Source organism: Struthio camelus, chromosome 5 (genome assembly GCF_040807025.1).
Source record: "Struthio camelus isolate bStrCam1 chromosome 5, bStrCam1.hap1, whole genome shotgun sequence".
Classification (NCBI taxonomy): Eukaryota; Metazoa; Chordata; class Aves; order Struthioniformes; family Struthionidae; genus Struthio; species Struthio camelus.
Window position 1 is genome coordinate 25267495 of NC_090946.1, and position 14569 is coordinate 25282063.

The window sequence follows — 14569 nt, forward strand, 5'->3', positions numbered from 1 at the left end:
CCCGGGGCCGCTTTGCTCCCGCAGCCCAGGGGAGCCAGCACGGGGGCAGCCCCACAGCCGCGGCGCGGCGCCGAGGATGAGCCGGACCCCGCGGCAGGAGGGGCTGGCGGGTGCAGCCCCTGCGAGCAGATGGTGCCGCAGCTGCCACCAGCTGTGCCCCCCCCGCGCCCCCGCATGAGGTAATGGAAACGGGGCTGTTTCTCCTCCCGGCGCTGGCTGGGGGGGAGCCGCGCGCAGCCGGGCCCTGTCGCAGCCGGGCAGAAACGAGCTGTCCAGCCTGCGCTCCCAGCTGTCATGTGACCCCACAGCCAAACGAAACATGATGTCTGGAAAAAGGGAGTTGTGGTGAAGCATCTCAGCTGCTGCTGGCAGAAAGTTACTAGGCCCCGGTTTCCTGCTTCGCTTTCCCCCCCCCCCCCCCCCCACCTCCCTCCCTGTGCTGGACAATATAATTTCTCTCGTCTTCTGCTTTCCACCAGTTTCTGTCTGTTTTGATTGTGGGTCATTGCTGTTGTTGTTTTCCTTTGGAAAAGGGAGAAAAATTGTTTAATTAGAAGGTTGTGCTCTTTCTAGGAGGACGTGAGTATGTACGTACAAACAAGTTTATTGTGTATTTATGGTTGAGAGCTATACTTATGCTTGAGCAGCCTCAGCAGCCAAAATAAGGTTTGGCTGCATTTTCTTTATTAAAAGATCTCTGCACCCACAGTGAAACATCCCTGAAATCTGATTTCTGATATTTTAAAGCGTTATTTGTGACATTATGTGAATTAAAGAAATTAACATATTTATCCATAAAAGGTTTTCATTTTGACGATCGCTGATTTAAACAGTTTTCTAATCCTGAATATTAACATTTGTTAAAACACATATGTAAAAACTGTCTACGTAAATCAACTCCCAGTTGATAATGCTAGCTAATAACACTATAAGCATGTATGTATATCTCATATTTATGCTTATCCTAAAACAAACATTGGTAATTTTAGATCAAAAATGAGTGGTGTCTTTTATGCTGAAAGCTTGACTTAGTATTGCCTTGATTATGAAGAAAAAATGTGTTAGGAAGTGCAGAATACTATATTAGTAGAATTTACATCCTGACTTTATAGTGGATGAACTCATGTTTTCATTCTTCAAGCTGAGTAACTGCTTTGTAGTGTTTGAGGATTTATTGAAACCATGCTAGGTTTCTGAGGACTTTATAATAGAGTCTTATGGCCCTGAGAGCATAATTGTTCTCCAAGGATTTTGAAATCAAAACAGTGTAAGTGTTTTAGATTCTGTGTGGCATAATGAAAATAATTTAATGCCTTTTAGTGGCATACCAAGTTTATTTCACTTACAAGAGGGACATTGCAATATCTCTAAGCTTCCATAGTGTAGGGGGATATTGTAATGTGTCAGTAATTCATGAACCATGTAAGACAAAAGGTCAAGAGAGCAGCATTTCATTTTCTGACTGAAATTAGCTTTAGATATAGGCACTAGAACAAATATGATCTTTAGAGGAGCAAATATAATGATCACTCTGAGTGGATTAAGTTAAGCAATGGTGCTTTTTTATTTTTTGAGAGAGACTTTCAGAAGGGCAGAGATTTTGCTTGAAGAAAGATTTTAAGTCTCTGCCCTTCATTTAATGAGATCTTTGCAATATTCATTTAAGCAGAAGCCAGAATTTCTTCACTATTCTTCATGGCAATCTAAAACGGTACTTTGAAGTGATGCCTCTGAAGTTAGCTGTGTTTGGCCTCCCCAACTTTTTGCTTGGTGGGATTTTTGAGGATTGTCCAAGCAGGATGGGGCTCCTTTAAAATCTCTGAGGCGCTGAGGGGGCAGGGAGGGACTGTGGCATGGGGCAGGCAGTGCTTCGGGGCCATGGCAGAGCCACCCCGGTGGTGCTGGGGGCGTCCATCCCCCCAGGGCATACTGAAACGCCTCAGCTGTTTCTCTGCAGCTGTGCTCTCCTGTGCAGGACTGGGGAGGGCGGCTCTCATCCCCTCCCCTTGCCCTCCCAGAACAGTGACTTACTGCACCAGGTGGGAACAAAAGACGCCCTTGGATCCAGCCCTGCTGGAGGGGTGGGTGGCTGGGCTGTGCGCGGGGAGGGCGAGGGGGCATGCTGGCTATGCATAGCCTTGGGCACCTGGCCCTCCCAGGGGTGCTGACAGCCCATGGGCAAAGTGGGGCCATGGGGCAAAGTCGTGTCCCATGTGAGGCTGCGGGATTTCTGGCCTCTGCTGGCCCTGACACCAGTACAGGACTAAGGCTCCTGAAAAAAAGCCTGTAAAAAAACAAAACAACAAAAACAAAACCCAACCCCCCCCACCCCAAAGACTTGATGAAATGTATGTTTTTAAATTTATAGGAAATGATTGGGTAAAAACAAAAGATGCGTCTTTTGGCTAGGAAGGGTCAAATTCCTGGAATTTTGGTTTGGGAATTCTTGAGAGAAAGGGAGTTTGCAGTAAAGCCAAATTACTAGTGATAAGGTTTCTGCAGGAAAGCAGTCCCTAGCATTCTGTTTTTTCCCCTTTAGGTAGACATACGCATGTGGTGTTGTATTAGGCTTATAGTTTTGCGTTTGCTACTACTGCAGTATTGACAAGGAGTAAAAATAAATAAATAAATACGAAAGCTTGAACCAGAGTAGAGGAACTCATCCATGTATTGATGCTCTGCTTCTTTGAGGACGCGACTGAGCAAAGCCCAAGGAGGAGAGAATCCACTCGTAGATCCATTTTCATTTCTTTTGCAAGGTATCAATAATACTTTTTTTCATGTCTTACTGTGTCCAAAGGTATAATGATAAAATGCAGATATAATCCACAAATATGCAGTGGGACAACCTATAATTTATTTCTCTTCACAGAGATCAATTATGATGAATTTCTCTGTTTATCCAGCACATAGTAAAACTCTAGCCCGTTAGAGGGCATTGGCTGTCCTGCGTTTGTACTTAGCTCAAAATGTTGGTCTTTTACTGCTGACAGTTTACTTACTTGTAGCAATGCCTGTGAACTCACTTATTGGCAGAATATTTGCCTGTGCTTGTCTCTGCTCCTGGAAGAATGTTTTGGAAAAGATTAGAAGAATGAAAGTGGCTGTGAAATGTAGCCCTACTTTTATCCCTGGTGTAACCCTGAAGTCACTGGAGTTACCACAGGAATGGATTTGGCCCAGTGTGTGTGTTCGCCTTTTTTGAAATTTATACCAAATCTATACCAAGATGTAACTTTAGCACAGCTCTGGGGACAATGTCAGAGTAACTTAAAATTGCTAGTAAGTGTAATAATGCCTGCAGACTTGTTACAATCAGTATTGCTAACTGAGCCTTAGGGTAGCGAAGATGGCTTTTGCCTTTAAAACAGAAAAATAGTTTGATCTTAATTTTTTGGAGACCTGTAAACATTTCTTCAATTATGAATCAAATTAGTCATCGTGATTTGCATTAACTCACAGCTATGCAACAAAACTACTTTAACAGATATTAGAGATTTTTTTTTTTTAAAGAAAGTTTTTTGTAGCCCATTTAGCTATGTTACAAAAATAAATGGGCACTATTTAAAATGAAAGGTGCACAGCAGCCCTTCAAAATCTCTTGGCCTAAGTTACTATGATAGTAAGGGAAAAATGATGCTTTCATCAAAAAAAAAAATTCTGCTCAGATGATAGAGTTTTTGCACGATGAGTAAAAGTAGTCTTCATTTCCAAAGCACTTCTATAAACTGCATATTAAAATCAAACTTTGAACTGGTACATCAACCAAAAAAGTTCCTATCTGTAGGCCTTATGTGATTCTGTAATTCACTAGTACTATTAGATGTCTTTCTGGGTTTCTATTAGGAAACTAACTAGCTTTGTGAAGAATATGGTAACATGTTGCAAATCATTTTTACTATTGCTTTTAATTTTAAAAGTTCTATGCAAGTTACTGCCTCCATAAAGACATCAGTACCTTATAAAGTTTCCATGGTATTAAATATGTTTGAATGTGAATAAGGTATTTGGAGTGATGAAACACCAGATGTGAAGTATCGGGTTGCATGTTTATTCATCTGTTATTGCAATCATTGTACAAAGATATGTGTAGTTTTTTTTTTTTTTTTTGTCTCACAGCAACATACACAAAATGCACCAGAGATAGAACACCTATTATGGAAGTTACTATTTAGGTTACTTAGATTGTAAACAACTCTGTCTAGAAACGTTCTTGCAGTGCTGAGGTTGTGTGCTGTGTTACCTCATCACCACGCTGTGCATGATGAAGGCAGGCAGCGAGCCTGTGCTGAGCAATCTGTTCAGGGTGGAGAAAATGAAGGTCCAAAGATAAAACATCTGTTTGAAAAGTTACTACTTAAATTACTCAGATTCTGAACGTATCTGCCTATAAATATTTTTGCAATCTGATGATGTTCTTGCAACATCATCATGCTCTGCTTACAAAAAAGCAATCTGCGCATGTGAGCTAAGCAACAGGCACTGCTGTCATTAGTAATGAAGGATGTCAGGCTGTGTAGTCTAGTATTTCTAGAATATGGGAGAATTGGATTTCATTTTTCTGTTTGCACTTTCAAAAGCAGATTATTAACAGTTTGGGACAAAGTGGTAGATTCTTGAAAGATGGAGAATCTTCTCTTCCCTCTGCTGCAGGCAGCCATCCTCAAGGGAAAACCTAAGTCAGACTGTAAGAGCCCTGTGTGATAAGGGTATCAGCTCCTACCTGTGGAGCATGCAGCCGAGAGCAGGCTGTGGGAAGCACCACATCTGAAAGCGTGAGTAATGTTGTGCAAGGTTATAGGTGACACAGCAATCAAGTACTCCCTTTGACTACGTTGGGCCGGGATACTGATGTATTCCAAAGGAAATCAAAATAAGGTAAACTAGGAAATTTTGCTGAAAAATTTTGCACCAAAAAGAGCAGCAAGTGCTTTGGAAGTGCTTTGTAGCACTCTGTTTGTTCTCTCTATACTAAGTTTCTTCTCTTCAGTCCTCCGTGTAGAGGAAGATGCAAAGTTCTTTTTAGCCTATTTATGGGAAGCAATGTCAAGTAAACTGCATGGCTACTAGGCAAATTTTCCAGTGTTTGGTAGCTACCCTTGTGTAGAGGACTACTAGCACCATTAGGTTTTGCATGGAACTAAGTGTAGGCTACAGGAACAGGTTCAGATCAAGCATTTGACCACTTAAGAGTCATTTAATGGCTGTTCCTGTTCAGATGACTATACTATACTGAATAGAGTAAGAGGATGTTTTGCCTTTATTACATTGTTCCTTTAGTAAAACCCTAATTTAGAAATGACACATATTAGAATGAGAGCACTGAAGTGAAGCAACCTCACTGGAACATCCATGATGCATTTAGGAGATTGTTTAGTATGGCTTATGAGTTCATTTTTCTTTCAGCACTGATTTCACAAGTTGAACTTGTGATGCTGTAGTTGCAGAAGGCATAGTTTTGCAGCCTTAAGAAATAGGGTTGTCACAGCACAAGAGAGTTGAAACAGCCTTAATCAGTCTGATCTAGTGTGTTAGAGTGTTTTGCTCAGTATTGAGAACTCAGAGCTGAAAAGCCTGCATATAGAAAACAAAGAAAAAATACTCATTTATTCAATCTGATTCCTTGAAGAACTAGGATTCATCAGATAGCGTCTTTCTGGTTCAGACAACCTGGGACAACTGATTCAGTCAAATAAGGTCCCCTCTCTTTTACGGGTCATGATGGGCTGTAACGTTTGAATTCGTTTTAGCGAGACCGATATGAGATTATGGTGGAAGTGTCTCCTGTCTTACCAGCATCAAATACCAGCCAAAATACCTCACACGATCATGGCAGAATCCCACTGACCATATTCTCAGTAAAGTTCTTATGGGGATGTGGAAAGTGAGCTATGTTCATGTGTGACACCTGTGCCCTGGGCATCCTTATGGAAGCAGAAGAGGTAGAGAAATGTAGAAAATATTGCTTTTAGAGAGAAACTTGAACAGCACAGATAGCACCTTAAAAGATGAGGTACCAGGAAAAAAAAACTGATCAAAAATTAGCCCTTCCACCATGAATATGACTTGCACCAATAACATGGAGCTACTGGAATTACTGACTCCCAGCGGCTGTTCAAGTGACGTGCTGGGGTCAGGGGGTGAGTGGTGAAAGCTACCGCTTCCACCCTGTGGGCAGGAGATTTCATCTAAATGTTCGTCTTCCTGCCCATGAATTTGCTTAGTGCAGGTGTGATCACAAATAACACTACCAGGAACAAGGGACGGTGGAAACGCAAAGACTTTTTACAGCACCTTTGGTCATCTGGGGATGTGCAGTCTCCCAGAGCAGTGGACTTGTACCCCACCCCGTGCCTCTCAAAAGAGAGGCTGGGCTAATTGTTAGAGAGTAAACGCCGCGACTGTGGTGTGATTCTTGCATAATTCCTTGAGGGCTATGTTATTCAAAATTAATATGTATTTTAACTGTATCTTACAGGGATTTCTTCAGAGATGCACATATGACTTCTTTGCTTTGTGATGCCCTTGAGAAGTTATAGCTATTCCATTGTATGAATATTTTCCTATCCTACAAACAGTTTGATGTGGGACACTTAGTCTGCAACATCAGAGAGAAACACTTCAGAGTCTTGGTTTCCACATGATTTTAGTCTGACCATATAGTTTAAGGAATTGGACACTTCATTGGATTAACAGTTTACAGACGTTCAGTAGAAGTAATGAGTTGGCTAATATAAGGTGTCTCCTTTGAAGCTTTTATTATTATTATTTTTGTTCTAAGCATACTCACATTTTTGCATTGACTGAACAAAGGATGTGATTTTACACGCAAAAATAACTTGAATTAGGGGAAGGAGGAGAGAGGGGAACATAGATGTGCTAATGCCACGTCATTAATGCCCTTTTAAACAAAGGGAAGTGGCACAGCCTGGCTCAGACCCATTGCAAAAGGCACAACAGTGTGTCCCAAATTCACAAGGAAATTGAAAGCTTGAGAGAGTACTGTGCCCCAAGGGAGCTGCTAGGGATGTCAGTCAAATACCATTAGAATTTTACCTACAGAGGACTACAGTAAGCACTGTAAATAGAAATCGTGGTCAGCACTTGCATTCTCTAGTGTGACAACTCAGTGTCACTATTGCAACTGTTTAATTACAGCCTTCCCACAACAGCCATCTCCAACTAGGTCAGGCCTCCTGAGGACTTCCCTGGATCTGGGCTGATTTTATCTTTTTGTTGGGATCTCCTTACAATGATTGTGCCTCTAGCTTATCAAGGGGGGGGGAGAGACAGAGAAATCCAGATATCAGACTGTCTTGCACCCACACAATCTTCCAGAATTTAGGAACTCTGCACAGAATTTAAGTTAGCACAAAATCTGGCCTTCCTTTGAAGGGGACGCTCTGCTTGCTGGAGGTTACTGGGTGTATGAGCCACCAAAACAGATCAGAAGAAGAATCCAATCCTTGTTTGGCTGCACTCCTTGGAAAGAGTAGATGGGGCCCTGAATAAGTGATGATGGAATTGGCTTGGACTGAATCTTGGTTTATATGCAGCCCTTTGCAAACGCATCACAGGCTTGCTATCTGATAGTTTTGGAAAGAGCAGCACACAATATGTTGCTGTAGGTGTTAGAAAGCATATTTTAGTAATCTATGTGGAAGTAGGTAAGCTGGACTGTACTAAATTTGCAGATAAGGAACCAAATGCTTTTTAAGCATGCCTAATCATTGTAGCAAAGCTGGAACATTTCAGGCTTATTTGCCTGTAGCTGTTTTACTTTTGCTTACTTATATCTTAAAATCAGCTGGTATTTGGTTAGCATGGAAAAGAAAAACATTACTTAAATAGAAAACATAGATTAAATCATCTTTTATTTCATACTAGCAATGCCAGTGAGTAGAGAACACTGATGAAAAAAGCATCTCTAGCCTCTTGGATTCCACATCACAGTTTTACCTCTGAACTAATAGGTAACTCTCCTATCCTAGATATTGGGAGAAAAAAAATGTTAATCTTAACGGTTCCAATCCCATTTGATAGGGGATGGCAGGCTTACTGTTGGTTATGGATATTGTTGACAGCTGTAGAGAGTAGTAAAATAATTTTCCATAGTAAAAGTAGTTTTTGAATCATTTTTAACAGATGTCTTTATGGGATCTGGCAACTTTAGCATTTAATTCTCCTTTGAACAAGAATTGCATTTTCATTTGTTCTGTTCTTCCTTGGATAGCCAGTTAGCAATAAATTTTTTAGTACAACTAATGGTGAAATGCATGCTTACCAATAGATACATATATGCATACACACATATGTGTGTGCATGAATAACATTTATCCCCTTCCTGGCCAATTAAAATGTATTTAAATGACCTCAGCAACTGCTATACACAACGAATTGGCTACCACCTGGTTGGAACCTATCCTTCTTTGTTCTGGTGACCGAAGGCAACCCATTGTGAGAGGAACCTGCAGAGAAATATTCTGATTCATGTTCCTGGTAGTTATTTAGATAGATGAGTTACGGAGGCATATACTGTGTTATATATTTAGACTGTATGGTGTAAGCTTGTGAAAGTGCTAAGGAGAATTATATAAGGGACAGCCCATGGAGGAGCCACCGTCAGACTTTTTCGTTCTGCAAGGCAGTGATAAAAGACTTATTGGGGCTATATAACAGGGTTGCTGGAGGAGTGTCATTAGCAGATGGGACAGTTCAGAAAACCCTCTGGCCTGGCCTGTCTGCCTTGAAGACTCTTTTGATCTCTTTCAGGCCACATTTGGTAGTGGTTGTCCTGAGTAACAGCCTCCCACTGACCTCTGTGAGCAGGAAATTCACAGGAGCTAGTGAGCACTGGGTGGACTCTGGCCTATGAAATTAGCAGTGTGGGAGTTATAAGGGAAATAAAAGGAAGGATACTTTAGAGCTGGAAACACGGAGTAGAGAGTAGGTAAAAAGCAGTGAAAAACGCTTCTATTAAAATTATGAAATGCTTTCACCTCAATGAAGAAAAAAGATATAGAGAGATTAAATAGCTTGTGCGATGTCATCAAGAGTTTTATAGAAGAGCTGGGATTTGAGCCCTCTCCCCCCTCAGTGCCATCTATGTTTTAATGGTGAAGGGCCCCTTTCACAGTTTATCCAGTGATCCTTGGGGAGCCTAGGGCAACTGTGGCAAAACCATGTTTCCTATACCACATCCTGTGCACTGGGAGAGCAGGCTGCATCTTCTTAAAAGTATGATCTCTTCATAACTTGACCACAGGATGCTTTGCACCTCTAATAAGGGAATTGGCTAAATGCCATTTTGTTATTAGACATTTGCTTAATATAGTACTTCCTTGAAACCAAACAAGAAAAGATTCTTGTGGGTGCTATATACTGCATACAAATAACGGACAGCTATGAAGACTAACTTCTATATGGAGGAGAGAGAGAGAGAAAGTGCATGGGAAAGCAAGGCAATATTTAGCTTTATGCTGACCTTCCATGAGATGATGTCAAATGCGTACCTTCCATAGAATAATACAGAGGCTGGTGAAAATAAAATGATTTAATTTGTTCATAACATCATTATTTGAGGAACAGAAAGGCATGTAGTCTTATCCAGAGATGTAATCGAAGAGGTCTTTTCTCTGTGCCAAGCTAAAATTCTGCTATTTAATTACTGGTTTAGAAAATATCTTGGGCGCAATTTCCTCCTCAGCTACGCTGTTATAAATCTAATGGAGTTGTTAAAGATTTATGGCAGTGTAACTGAAGGCAGAATTGGGTCTCTTATGTTTAAAACTTAGTTTACCACATAAGTCATAATTTCTATTTTCTAGGCAAGAGTTTAAGAATCTTGCTGACCTCTGTTTCTGTGAAAGAAATATGAACTACAGTAATGTGGGTGAGTGATTAATGTTGGAAGGGATGTCTAGGGGCAATCTGAATTGGCTGGTGTGGAAAATCCATATGCAGTTCAGATTTAGGATCTGTTTGCAGATGCCCCATAATTTGAAATGTTAAAAAAAAAAAAAAAATCCTTAGGCCCTCATGTAGTAAATTAATACACTACTTGCTTGTTCAGTGTGCAACAAGCTTTTCTGAAGTAATAGCCTCATATAAGGTGTGAACTCATCCCATTCTCCTTAATACGGAGTTAACTTCAAAATGATTGTGACCCACCCTTTAAATCCTAACAATATCTAAAACATCAAAAAAGTTCCCTTTTTGATTTCATTTCAATTATATATTTAATAACTTAAGAAGGAGAAATGTTGCATTATTTGTCCAAACCTTAAGAAATCCCATGTTAGCACAGATATATTTTATCCATAGGCTTTTCAACTTTAATGGAAGGGACTTTCTAATAAGCAACTGGCTCTTCCCTTCTTTTCTCAGCTTTTCCCTAGGAAACAGGTCCATGTGTTAAGTCCTCGCTGAGTGCCTCCCAGCACAATGTTGCAGCCAGGGGCCGCTGGCTCTGGGGCCAGCTCAGGCCGGGGTGTAGCCGAGGCTAGGCACGCAGTCAGCTGCACAGTTTGGTGCATCTAAGGCACAAAACGGCCCAGAGTCACTGTAGGCAAGTTAAGCTATCTATTTTACGTTGCGCTGAGTTGGACCAAGAGCACTTGCAGCGTCAGCTACCCCGTGGTAACTTGCAGCTGATGGGTAATGACGAAAAGCAAGGTGGGACATGTTCTAGCTCAGTCTGTGAGGCTGATCGGTTGGATTTGAGCTAACGCACTGTCCCTTAGGTAAGCATGGGCTACCATGCCCCTGCACAGTGCCCTCAGTTGCTGCACAGTAACTCTTCAAGCTAGAACTGCACAATTATGGGATCTGTGCATTATGTCACTTTTGAAAATTTTACCTTTTCTCTGTAAGGTACAGTAGGCCTACAGAGCATATCATAGAAATAATAAAGAAACATAATACATAGCTATGCCAAAATATAAGCCCTTTATAATAATGTAGATCAACAATTCAGAGTAGTCCATTTTAATGTAAATACATCCTATAGGTCCAGCATCTAATTCTGTGAACGTTTACAGACAGTTAGGAAGGAACTGGAGAATTAATTATCCTGAGCGTTGTAAGCTAATCATTCTAAGGCACAAGAGAGAATAATAGATTGGGATGTTATATTGTCTTTAAAGTGCATTCAATGAGCATTTATTATTATTATTATTATTATTATTTCAATGAGCACTGTGAAAGCAGTAACTCTCAACCTAAATCATTTAAATGTTTAATATAATCCTGACTTGATGCATTGATTCATGATACCCATGACTTCTATGCATGGATTTTGTTTGTTTTTTAAATACTGATAGATTGTTAATTAACTGAAAATTATTTCAGGTTTAAATGAATAAACCACTCTGTTGTCATTTCTTGAGGTATTTTGCAACCTAAGCAAAGGCTCAGGTATTCCAGATATGATAGATGTGCAGATTGCATAAGACGTTATGCATTGCTCACTCTAAGATACAGAGTCCTGTCTGCCCTTAAACCCTTTGTTCTCTTGGCTGAAAGCAGTTAATTAGCAACCGTCTCCATAGCAACTGCCTCATAGTCCAAAAACATTGTCTCGTTTTTGCAGTTTAGCTTATCACACTGTTTACCTGAAGGGCTTTTCACTGCGTTGAGTCTCATTGGAGTTGGCTGCATGCCTGCTCACGGAAGTGAATTGTCAAGATAGAAAAACACCATGGCAGCAAGATGCTGAACAGAGCCCTGTGTGTGAAAGCAAAAACATGTAAAAAGTTCTCTGGAAACAAAAGTTGAAGTTTGCAATGATTTACATCCAGTTTTAAAACATGTGACTTAACAGAAATACTGTGCATTTTAAAATACAGATTTACTTAGGGGCTTTCTCTGCAGCATCTTGCAGCACAGCCCACTCTGTTCCCTTGCTGGTAACATGCTCTCAAGCCTGCGTGCTTTGTAATTACAGACCTTCCTTCCAGTTCCAGGTGGAAACTTGCCTCCCTTTAAAGTAGCGCCTTTTCAGAAAGCTCTAGCTTATGCATTAAGGGGGCTTAGCTGTGTATTAGTCAGCTACATTGGACATTGTAGCCTTATTTGTTTTCCTTCTCATTAACATAATTACGAGGGAAATCCATGAGTATTGTTTGCATATGATTAATTAGGAAGGAAAATAGAAGAGCTATCATGGTCATGTAAATCAAAGTACTAGGGGATTTAGGCTAATTTGTATTAGCCATTGAAATAGTGTTTAAAATATGTTGTCATGTCTTCATGACTCAGATAGTAATGATAGGCATGAATTTGTACTAATATGACTTTTAAGTATGTCAGCCTATACTGACAATTAAATTTGAAGCTTATATAGAGCTGTGTCCACATATATACACCTATGTTGAAAATATGAGCGTGTGTCATTTAAATAATAGTTAAAACTTAATGAAATTCTGATCTAGCATTTATGCCTAGCCTGAAATCTGAGTGCTACTGGCATGAGCGACCATGTGAGAAGGGCAGTACCAATATATTTATTTATTTATTTATTGCTGGACTCTTTGCTCATTAAAGCTTGGTTTGTTGCTGGTTTTTTTTTCCTCAGGAGGCAGTATGATGGATAAGAGGATGATTTAGACTGGAGTAGTGCTTATTTTAGTATATGCAGAGTGGGAGTCAACTGTTATTAAGCTGCTCTGGGTTCTTGCTACGCTGTCTTCCCTTTTCCACTAACAGTTTCAGCTAACAAAGGTCATCCTCCTTTTTGACCCCAAATGGCATGTGGGGTTCCTGCATATCGATAAACAGGCTTCATTTGATATTATGTGTTTGAAGCAATCTTTTCATAGCTTTGAGAAGGTGTTTTGGGCTCTTTTCAGGATAAAAAGCAGTGTGCGTGCAAACCCTGACAGTATTACTGCTGTATTCCCTTATTTCTATAGAGCTTTTGGTTGATAGAGGGTTATTCTCTGTTCATGTTAGTGTCTTGCTCATACTATTTCACATTCACTATCACTATTACTACTATTTGAATTATAGCAGTGCTGAAAGTCTGTAGTCAGGATAAAGGCTCCATTGTAGTAGGTCTTGTGCACACAAGACGAGACAATCTTGGCTCCAGCTGTTTACAGTCTGTTTTAAGACCAGTAGCATAAGTGGGTTTATCATATGAATAGCAGAGAGGCAAAGAAAATGCTAAAATTACAGAAAATCCATGGTGGCATAGAATAACTGTACGTTTAGGTAGCTTTGACACATTCAACATTTGTTATATTTGTAACTCTAGAATGTAAATAAAATGCTTTCCTTTTTCCTCAGCAGGCCATTCGGGCTGGTCATCTCAAATGCAGGGGGAGCTGCAGCTCCCTCCAGGCCTTGCAGCTGAAGAGAGCACTGAGAAGGTTGAAGGGTTCATGGGTGGGATGAAGGAGCAAGCGGAGTAACTGGTGGAGGCAAAAGGATAGGCAAGGTTGACAACATGAGAGCTGCTGAAGAGGAGAACAATTTAAAATGATAAATAGCCTCACTGTTTATCAGTAGCAAGCTGTCTACACCCGTCAGTCTATGGTGGCGCATAACACGAGTTTGTTTTCCGTGCTATTTGACTTGGTAGCTGACTTAGTGGAAACAATCGGATACTTGAAGGCAATCCCCAAGTGACTCCAAATGTTTAAGATTGTTTGGTCACATTCACAGATCTTACACAAACATGCTTTGAATGGAAACCACAGAGAGTGACCAAACTGTCAGGATACTTTCCGACTTTTAAAAAGACATTTAGTGTTGTCAGCACCTTTGAATCTATGGCTCCGTTATCCTGAAGCCAGACTTTCTAGGTATCTGTAGGGGTCCAGAAACAGAAAACTCTAATGGCCTGAAAACGCCTGCTAGAACTTGACATTATTTAATTAGCTTAAAGTAGAGCTTGGCAGATGGCAAAACAGTGGAAAGGACCTCCCTCTTTAAAAATATGGGCCACATCCTTGGCTTGTATAGACTGGCAGAGCTCCACTGAAATAGATGTTCAGCTTCTGTCAATTAGTGGGGAAGAGAAAAACTTTTGAAAACAGGAAAAATACTTTATATTGCCACATAAATTATGAAACAGATTCAGGTACAGAAATTATTTTAAACACTTTTAAGACTGGCTTTTAAAGTAACTGTATCCTTGTAAGTCTTGTTTGTGTTGACGTGCAACTCGGAGGAAGAATGCAACTCACTTTCCCAGAGCTGCATTACGTCCTCAGAGCTTACAGGAGTGAAATGTACTGAATGCTGGTTTTTGCAAGTCTTTCATTTTTGAAAGTAAGATATCAATAACTCATTCTAGTAAAGCCAGTCTCTAAAGTTGTTCAGATTCACCTATTATGTTATAACCGTTACCAACCTCAACTAAGTTTTTTAGATACAGAGAAATCTTTGATTGAAAGTTGTGAGCACACCTGAATCTCTTCCAGGGAAAATTCTTGCTCATATGAAAGCTCCCATATGTTTAGAAGCTGTTGCATTTTTACATTTTAATGTTTCCCATTAGTTGTCTATTTTTTGTTTTTATTTTTGTTTTTAATTGTAAAAAAAGCAAAACAAAACTGACTGCTCA

General features: G+C 40.3%; 1 protein-coding gene across 5 annotated transcripts in view; it reads left to right on the forward strand.

Moving 5' to 3' along the window:
• Positions 1-14569, forward strand: part of TEAD1 (TEA domain transcription factor 1) — a 160765-nt gene that overhangs the window by 56347 nt on the left and 89849 nt on the right. The window lies entirely within an intron of this gene.